The 9,890-nt window shown below is 40.9% G+C and overlaps 1 long non-coding RNA gene across 1 annotated transcript; it reads right to left on the bottom strand.

The window, feature by feature from the left end:
• Positions 1-1,072: 1,072 nt before the first annotated feature.
• On the bottom strand, positions 1,073-9,890 carry LOC137859867 (uncharacterized). The gene is made up of 4 exons (XR_011098610.1): positions 9,775-9,890; positions 8,404-8,496; positions 3,025-3,137; positions 1,073-1,902 (listed from the first exon to the last, which is right to left on the bottom strand). It is a non-coding gene; the product is annotated as an uncharacterized lncRNA (long non-coding RNA).

The following is a 9,890-nucleotide window of genomic DNA, read 5'->3' as shown; positions in this document are numbered from 1 at the left end:
AACTTTCCCAGGATTCTCATTGTATGCTAGTCCCATCCCTCTGCCCCCAAAAGCGGGGTCAGCTAGAGCAGGTTTCCCAGGATCATGTTCTGAATATTTCAGGTTCTGAATATTTCCAGGGATAGAGCCTCTACAGCCTCTCTGGACAACTTGTTTCAGGGTTTGAATACCCTCACAATGCAACTGAAGTTACTACATACATAAACATCTTGCAGATGAAGAATTTAAGACTACCCATTACTCAATTTCTCTGCTCAGAAATGACCTCCCTGGTCTGAAAAAGTCCTCTATCTCACCTTGTAAAGGGGTCAGAGATTATAGTGCAATGATAAATATATTTTCTTCTGAATTCTTGACTCCCAAGTGATGTTTCAAATCCTTTAAACTTCAAGCTGGGCTTTGAAGGAAAAGAGGTTGCTTGCTGCCAAAACATGGTATCTTCCACCCTACCACAAGTTCTACATGCTTTGTCTACCCTGCAGCACAGTTCACATAAATGAAACTCCTGCTACTCAAAGCATCTCATTTTCCTTCTTTTCTTTGTTTTTCTTTCCATTTAATTAATTTCATTAAAGTTTCTTGGTCCTTTTTTTTTTTTTTTCTTCTGGTTTGACCAATTATAAATAGTACATAATCATAATTATGGTAAATTACAAATTACTTCCCTTTATCGAAACTTCTACTTACAATCCCAGGATAAATTTAATTGTATCTGTATTTACAGATTTGCACTGACCTATGGCATTTTATGTTAGAGTGGACAGAAGTGCTTCATTAAGAAGCTGAGAATTGGTTAGAAATCCAGTTCTGTGGAATACAGCTCAAGAGCCTGGGCTCTGCTTTTATACTGCTGGTTATGCTCAGTGATCTCTTCACAGATTGATCCTTCAGGCTCTGAAGGACTTATTCAGGCTCACCTGAGTATCATAACCACATGTCATTGATATTACTAATTGAAATGTAATTAACCAACATAAAACATGTGCTTAGACCAAGTATATATTCTACAAAGGCATCCTTCAAAATAAGGCTTCAATAGTGAATCTTCATTTTATTTTTTTATTGTGTTCCTCTTCTCCTTTGTACAAGTCATGCTCTTGGCTAGATAAGGGTGCTGCTGCAGAAATACGCTATCTCAGCGTATGCAGGAAGATGATGAGTAACTAGTGTAAAACAGGGGATAAATGTCATGATTGCTCATGAGGCAAAGCTACAGCAGAGAGGATTTTATGCATGCTCCTCAAGTACTTTTTGAAAGATAGATTGGCTCCAGTTTTTGATGGGGCAAAATATTTTCTTTGTCTCTCACTTAGATCATATTCGAGTAATCACATGAAGACAACCAAAGACAGAGACTGTGACCCGGTTCCTGTCTTGAATCAAATGACTTATTGCAAGGTTTTCCACTTATCATATGGCCCAGGGTGTAGAATCACTTCTTTCATTTTTGTTTGTAAAACTGGTCACCCTGAAAGTGTGACCATGTTCTTCAATCAAGCACAGAATGAGAGTTCCACAGGGGTTTTCTCTATGAATCCCAGAGCAGCAATATTGCTGACTTTGCCCTGCAACTGCCCGCTCTCCAAATGAAGAAAAGAACCTGACAGAGGAAGCAAAGCTGCAGTTGTAATTGCTCTGACATGTACTTATATATATTGCTCTCTTTCTATGAGCTTTCCACTGTTCTCTCATCTAGCAGGGTGATTTGCAAACTTATCTTCTGTTGGGAAAGAACAACAGAGTACTGCTATCACCTCTGTCTCTGTGACAGCTTAAGCCACTGTTACTTAAATGGAAGAAACACAGTAGACTCAGCCACTGTTGAGGTTTTTTAAAAGTGCACTGCATGTCTTCAGGGAGAGCAGAAAGAGCAAAGTCCCAATCTTTATGTATGTGTCACACCTGGAATAAAGACATGAAGGAAATTTCACCCAAAAATGTGGTCTTGGGCTGGCAAGCTTTATAAATTTCTATGCCAATGTCAGCTTTGAAACCTCTATCAGAAAAATAAATAAATAATAAAATAATAAAATAATAATATAAAACACCACTAATTCGGTTTGGTTATTACAATATTATGTCTAAACTGTTGCTAGCATGCCATGTACAAAACATACATGGTCATCCCTGAAATGCAGATCAGATTCTGTGTTCGTGTTTACAAAGGATGAGTATTATTGTAAACTGGCAGTAAAGCAATATGTCTAAGACTAAAATATCCATGATAATGGAAGAAAGAATTTCAAATGAAAAGGAAAATGGCAGCCTTAACGCACTTTTACTGACTGTCTGTAAAGATCTTCAGGAGGCTGAGAAGTCAAAAGGAAAAATATATGCTATCTTTCGCCTTTCTGTAACATCAAGTGAAAGCTGAACATTATGAATGGGTAGCATTTGAACTCTGGGGCTTTACTCGATGGGATGGAAAAGGGAGCCTAAGATGTTAAATGTCAATGATACTGATCTCATGAGGTAACTGAATAGCCCAAGCAGGACATGCTCTTTAAAGATGCTCTTTTGCAAAACCTAATATAAATAGTCATTCTTGCTGCATAAATAGCCATACTTTGCTTAGTAAAGACTTTATTTTATGACTGATGAGAAAAGTGGGAGGTAATGGCTGTTCATGAAGTTTTAGTGAAAACTGACATGTCAAGTAAACTTTCACAGTAGCTAATTAGCAACATTGGAATCCACAATATTCTTCTGAATCCTATTTGCAGACGTAAAATAAGAATCCAGTATCCTGACTCTCTTGCATCTACCATACAGATCAAATACGTTGGTTTATCTCTGGGATGTTGTTAGTTTTTAATTTTTCACCTGACAGTATTACAATGATGTTGAAGGTTGATGAGGTTCTTGTTAGCCAAATACTTTGTGTTTCAAAGCAAATCATCAGGAACCCCTCTAACCACAATGCCATTCATAATTAATAACAAAGATGTGCTATTTATACATTATACAGTTGAAGAGAAGACATATGTAATTATGTCTGTTCTTAAAAGGTCACAAGAAATGTACCTTTAATAAATAAGATGGCTTTGTTTCTTCCTTTTTAGCAGAACACACTCTGTGCATAGAATGGAAATCTTCTCCATACTGAATTATATTTCCTGCACTGTGACTGTACTGGCCTGCAAAAGATGGAAAGTTTTCAAAGCAAGAGATTGTTTTATGGAAGTTACAAGTATTACATGCTCAGACCTAAGTACTGAACAGATCAAATATCTGGTTAGACTTCTGTCAGGGATTGAACTGAGAAGTTCTTAACGTGTACAGTAGATAAATACTAGCCCTCAAACTGACCTCAGTCATTGCAAGGACAGAGCCCTTCAGCATACAGGACTTTGCTGTATAATTTCCAGACTTCTTTCTCGATCCACCTTTTGATCTTAAAGCAAGCAAAGTCTCTCACAGACCAATTGCTGAAGTGCTCTTCTATGCCCAAGGGGTCCTTACTGTTCTTCAGCTGTTTTCAGTTCCCTCTGCTCACTGAGATGCTCAATAAACCAGGGACAGCCCAGTGCTGAATTAGGCACTGCTCTCCTACTCCTTGTTTTCTCACAGCAAATTTTATTCCCCAGGAAAGTTTATAAAAGCTGCAGTTGCAGTTAAGGCTGTGATGGAGCACACATACTTTGTCAGCAGGGTTCATTTAACAGGACATTAGTAATAAACAGCACAAGTATGATCACTCACCATATTGATCCTTGTCTGGTGGTGGCAGTGGTAACACTAGAGCAAGAAGTGGGATGTAATTACATTTTATGTGCCAGGAATCTCTGAGATTTCAGAGGGCTGAGGGTGAGGATTCTCTCCTCCTCCTCCACACTACCTCCCTACTCCCCAGCTGACATGGTGTTTCTGGGGAACTGAAACTGGGAAGCCCTAAATGGACTTCACGCGTTGGCAGAGACCCTTGAGCAGGATTTGTGTCTCCTCTAAAGTCAGTGAGTATTTTATTGATTTTACAGCTAAATCCTTTGGCAAAGGGACTAGGATCACCCAGGACAGGATGTGATCCTGGAGTGAATTCTTATTTTCCCAGAGCATATATTTATGGGCCAAGAAGGGGGGGAGGCAGAGCTAGCTCCTCCAAACTGCAGTGCTTTCCAAGTTCAGCAAAGCCTCAGACACAGCAAACTGTCTTGGGCTCCTATGTCCCCTACTAGAAATGCTGAAGGCTGAGTGCCTTCAGTCACCTCAGGACACAGGCACTCTGCCTCCTTTTCCCAGCCAAGTAATGTAGCTCCACCCAGGGTGCCCCTGTGCAGAGTAGTAAATGTCCTTGGATTGGGATTTACTTAAACAGAGTAAATTGGGATTGGGATTTTGATCAAAGAGAAAGAAGAAACAACAAAACTTGCCTACAGCTTCCTAATGAGTGAAGAGAAAGCTCCCACAGACCATCTCAGTCTCATTACTGAGGCTGTGCCCTTCCCAATGGTCCTGAGTCCTGGGCAGAACAGATCTCTTCTCTCTCTTGGGCATATTTTGTCTGCTGCACCAGTAGCAGTCATTTCTCTCAACAAACAAATCCTTCCTTTGCTCAGCAGCAGGACCACTAACCTTTCTGCACTGTCTCTTTGCGCCCTCCACAAAGCAGGCACTGCCTCCTTCTGCATCCCTGACCTTTCCTCAATGTCTCTCCATTTGTTGCTTCTGTCCTTTTTAAAAAGCTTCTTATTGATGTTTTTAAACTGATGGGGGAACATAAACAAGTAATAAAGAAAGGTTAACAATACTGAATCGATACTACAGAGAGAGGCGTCAGGGAGATGGAATTGAGGAGGTTGACTGTGAAGGAAAGCAAAAGGCCAAATTTAATCACAGTGCTATTGGCAATTAAATTACATTTGGGATTGTTGTTTTTTTTTATTTATTTTATTTTTTTATTTTTTTTAAGGAAAAACTAATGAAAGCACTGACTGGTATTAGTGTTTCAGAAAAAGCAAAATATCTGAATGGAAACTCTGACCAAAGGCTTTTTCATATTCTTGTTAAGAATAGTGTGAGCTATCCCAGATTATTATGGTCTTTTTTTTTTCTGACTGAAAAGGAAAGGAAAATGCCCATGATGTTAAACCAGGGGAGTTCTGTAGGTATGGGCTTAGATCTGCTACCAAGTGCAGAGATGTACATAATGTGTGTGCTTCAGGGACAGTTACTGGTAGTCCTTGTCTCAGCTTCCACATTTTTAAAATCATGTGGGAAGAAAGGGCAGATCCCACTTCTGGGCTGGATAGCTCCCTTTTAAGTGTTTCAGCACATCACTGTGAATTGACTAAAGACAACATCCAGCGCTTACTTTGAGGTTATTCTTTCAGATTGGTGTGTCTCTTGCCTTCATTTCTCACTCTTATGTTGAAGTAGAAACCATGAAACAAACAAACAAAACAGCTAAGAAACAAAAGGTCTGCACCCACCCTCCATATTTGTGATCTTACCACCAAAGTTGGTTTTGCCGGATTAGAGGATGTGCTCTAATGCTGACACTTGGCCCTGCTGTCCCCGGGACTACCTGTAACACACAGCATGAAGGGCTGCAGCTCCTCACGGTGACCTGGCATGCTGTGTTGTGGTGCTGTCATCCCCCATGCACCATTTGCATGGTGCTCGTGTGAAGGAAAAGCCAAATATTCTCTGCTTACGGCCATTCAGCATGCTGCAAGCATGTCCAAGTTTTCACCATATGTTACTTCAAGACCTTTCAGCCCTTACGGCTGCTCTTAGGTACAAATAATGCTGATTTTAACAAAGACTTAATTGTACTGCAACTCCTTCTGCGAGTTCTTGGTGTGCCACAGGATATAGGGATGAGGATGTGTATTTACCACCGAATACTAAGCAGCTTGCCTTTCATGTCAGGATCAGATATCTTAAGCATGAATGTAAATGTTAAATTGATTGTAGATGTTGCACACAATATAAATCAGTGGTTTCCACAGCGGTATCAAATGTGTTCCTTTGTTAGGTTTTGAACTGGTAGGGTGGGAGATTTGGAAGCAACACTGTTGGATGTAAAGATACAGTTAAGCCTCCTACAGCCAGTTCCATTAAGAGCACTGCATCAAAACATGTGAAAGCATGACGTGATTTAGAAATGCCAGTAGCCCCGAGGACTCCTTCTGTGCTTTAGGGACAGCACGTTGCTGTGTCCAGTTCTGTTGCACTGCTGTAAATGGGGTGAGAGGAGAGAAAGGCTACAGGGGAGAACACAACATGTATGACCAAGTCACTTGTTAGTGGTGAGGCTGCTACAGCTGCTCATGAGTCTCCAGAGCATCTCCCTGAATAAGATACAAACTGGAAAATGCAGGCTCCAGGTTTGTTTGGGAGCCGGGCTGTTGTTTTGCCAGGCTTAATATTTTTTATTTTCTCCTTGTTAATGAGTTTGTGCTGTAGCCTCCTCAGAAAGCTATTCAAAGGCTCAGATGCTAATGAACAGGTTTCTCGTTATGTCAGGCAAAGCCACATAATGGGAGCAAGAAAAAGAATTAGTTAGCATAAACAAGGGAAGGATACTGGGGATGAGGAGTGAGTGTTTGTCAAAACTGGCATCGTGGCCATCCAGAAGCAGCTCTGAAGCAGAGGTTGCCAAGTTTAGTTTGTGTGCTCACTGTGGTCTCCAGATTTCAGATGAAAAGTGCCAAATGTGAAAGGAATGAGATCCATAAACCAGTTGCTGTTAGGCTCTTTAACAGGAAAATGTTACTTGTCTTCCACCAGCTGGCATTCACTTGCCTTCCCCCTTGTTCTGCTCAACTTTCTCTTCTTCCCTGGAAACTGATGAATTTGTTTCTCTGCTCAGCAGCAGCAGCATCCTCCGTGTGCAGGGCAAGACCATTTAATTGGTTTCTTTCCTTGGACTTTGGGCAAGCAAGTCCTCTGGCTGCAGCAACAGGTCTGCCACACAGGCTTTTCTAATATTCCTTCTGTCTTCACAGCACAGCAGTGTAATGGGCAGGAGAGGAGGAGCGGGCAGGAGAGGAGGAGCAGGCAGGGGCTGCTACAAACACTAGACTTATAGTGGAGCAACCTGGGGAGCTGTCTGATATTTACTTGTTTACCCTTTCTCTCATTTTTTTCCTCCACTAAAAATCATCTCTGGCAAGGCACCAGATGTACTGTGTGTTGTATCAACAGGCACCAACACTGATCCAGGGACTACTGCAGACTCCCAGCTACTGACAAACTTCCCAGCTCTCCTCCGGCCCTTTCCAATTTAGCAGTCAAAAATCTGATTTACACTGTTAAAAATATAAAGAAACCTTCGATCTTGGTTTCTGTGCTTAGAATTAGGGAAAAAAAAAAAAAAAAAAAAAAAAAAAAAAAAGGTTGTCAAGCCTTCAAGCCTTCAGTTTTGAAAGCTAGGAAAATGACCACATCTGGTAAAGGCCTCGCCCCTGGGACAGAAGTGTATAATGGATATCCAGGATGGTAACTACAGCTCGACCTATTCCATCTGACAGAGCCAGGCCTTAAAAGAGCTAAGGGATGGCATGTTGTACACCGCCCAAGGATCAACATGACCATTCTGCCCTAAGGGTGTCCCAATTTTGACTTTCTTAATTGTGCTACCAGGAACACATGATATCAGTCTTTCAAAAATGCAACTTCCTGGCTACATAAATTGCCCCAAATTTGATAGGATACATGCTGGTTGGCTTAGACTGAGCATGGTCCCCAGATTGTTTGTCTCAGCTAGAATCATGAACAGAGAAACGCTGCTGCTTCTTAACAATCATTTGCTTTTATACAACATCTTCCTAAGGTCTCCACTGAAGAAAGATTGCTCTGCTCTCTACCATAGAAAAATCAATGCAGCAGGCATGCACAGATCAGGAATAAAATGGCACTACTGTGTTTGATGTTTCTTTATGGTAGAGGCACTCAGCTCCCCCAGAAGTTCCTTCTGCTCTGCAGAATTTGTGCTGGGGAAAGGCACAGGAGGACAGCCTCATGTTTGATCTCCTTCAAATATAAAATTGTTCCAGGTCCAAATTTGACATCACTCTTCCCTAACTCTCACTTCTGATGTATGGTAGAATTATGCAATTCCTTTAAATATTTACTACTATAACCCATGCCACAAAGATGCATTATTACTTCTTAACCAACATTAAAGTTTAAAAATAGAATAAAAGCCTTGCCTCATACCAGAAGAAATCACACAAACAGGAAATGCACCACATCACGTGTCTACAAACATAAAGAAACATTTAAAATTCCATCCTATTCCAGAAAAATAATGTAAAGGAAAAATTAAAAATGCACTTTCTGTTGTATTTGCTTTAATTCTATCAATGCCATTTTGGTCTTTTGTTTGTTTGCTTGTATTGTTGTTGTTGTTTTTTGAAATGTTTGTACTTAATACTGTGTCTGGATCAAGATGCAAACCCGAAATGGAGCTCAGAATGGTTGCCATTGCAAAGATACTGCCCCTGATTCCCTCCACAGGCACACAACTTACTTGCTGGGGTTGCACAGTTCCTGTGGGAGTAAGGAATATTTAATATATAAATAATATTTTATTTAAATAATTTCTATTATTGTTGCCTGCTAACTACACACCTGGCACGGGTGCGTGGATATGACTAATCATGCCAAGCAGTGCCATTCAGGCATCATGCTTCTGCAATTCACAGGGTGCTTCATCAATCTTACTAATGGCTGGGTTTAATATTTTGGGTTAACCTTTGGCCTGGGATTAGAAAGCAGCAATTTAGTTAGCACTGGGCAAGTAGTATTAGAAGTAACACTGAATTGTTAGGCAGTCCTGACATGCTTTATACACCACAGTAAATGGACAGTTGTCATATAATAGAAATGTCATTGTCATTTAGGTCAAAAGAGAGCTGTTTGTCTGAAAACAGTGACTGCAAGCAATTTAGGAGAAAACAGAAAGATTAGCCTCACTAAGTGTGAGCTGCAAGGAAAATGTGCCTGAACAAGATGCCTCTCTTCTAACCCAGTGTTCCCCAGGCTCAGCAAGGCACTGCAAGGAGCAGCAACCTTGTCAAAGGAGGCTCTAAGCTCAGTCTGGATTCAATGGGAGACTGGTAAGGTATTTCAAAACCCATCACTCAGAAAGACTCAAGTAAAAATAGTCAGAGGCAGGCAGGACACCGGGAAGGAGGTATCACACACACTTGCCCTGTTCCTTCTCTTCTATAAGCATTTACTTTTGACCACTGCTGGAAACAAGGGCACTGGGCCAGGCAGTCCTTGTTTTAGTCCTGGATGACCATTCCTGCCTTCCAATGACACACACACTTCCCAGGATGACAATCAGTATATCGAACTACATGACCTTTCCCAAATAATCTGTAGCACAGACATATCCCTAAACTTCCCAACATCTTTGTCTTCAAAGGTTTGTCAGCCACATGAGGCATGTTCCCCCTGCCCTGTGGAAGGAGAGTTGGGAAAGTTAAAAGAGCTCAAAAATCACTGAAGACACCGCCTCTCATCAAAGACTTTTCAATATCAACTTATAAACTAACTTGAGCCATCATTTCTAAACTACATTTGGGGGGGGGGGGGGGGGGGGGTGGGCAGTGGATGGACACTATGTATTTTTCTTAGGGCTGGAAATGTTTGCAGATTTCAGCATAAATTGTCCTGCAGGGTTCCAATGCATTTGAAATTTTGCATTTTTCTGTCATTGCTGAAGAAAGTATTCCTTGGAGAAATGTCACCCAACTTTAGTAGAGATCATAACTCACAGGAGAGACCTATCCAATAATTTCCATTGGGATCAATAGTGACCTAAACAGTTGCCTGCTCTTGACGTAACACTGCCAAATGTCTCTTCAGTGCTTTATAAATGGCAAGACATATAGCTACTTATCAAAACAAGAAAAGTGATGCAACAGTGGTTCTGT

The sequence above is a fragment of the Anas acuta genome, chromosome 7 (genome assembly GCF_963932015.1).
Source record: "Anas acuta chromosome 7, bAnaAcu1.1, whole genome shotgun sequence".
In the NCBI taxonomy this organism is placed as follows: Eukaryota; Metazoa; Chordata; class Aves; order Anseriformes; family Anatidae; genus Anas; species Anas acuta.
This window is presented reverse-complemented; position numbering and strand designations above follow the sequence as displayed.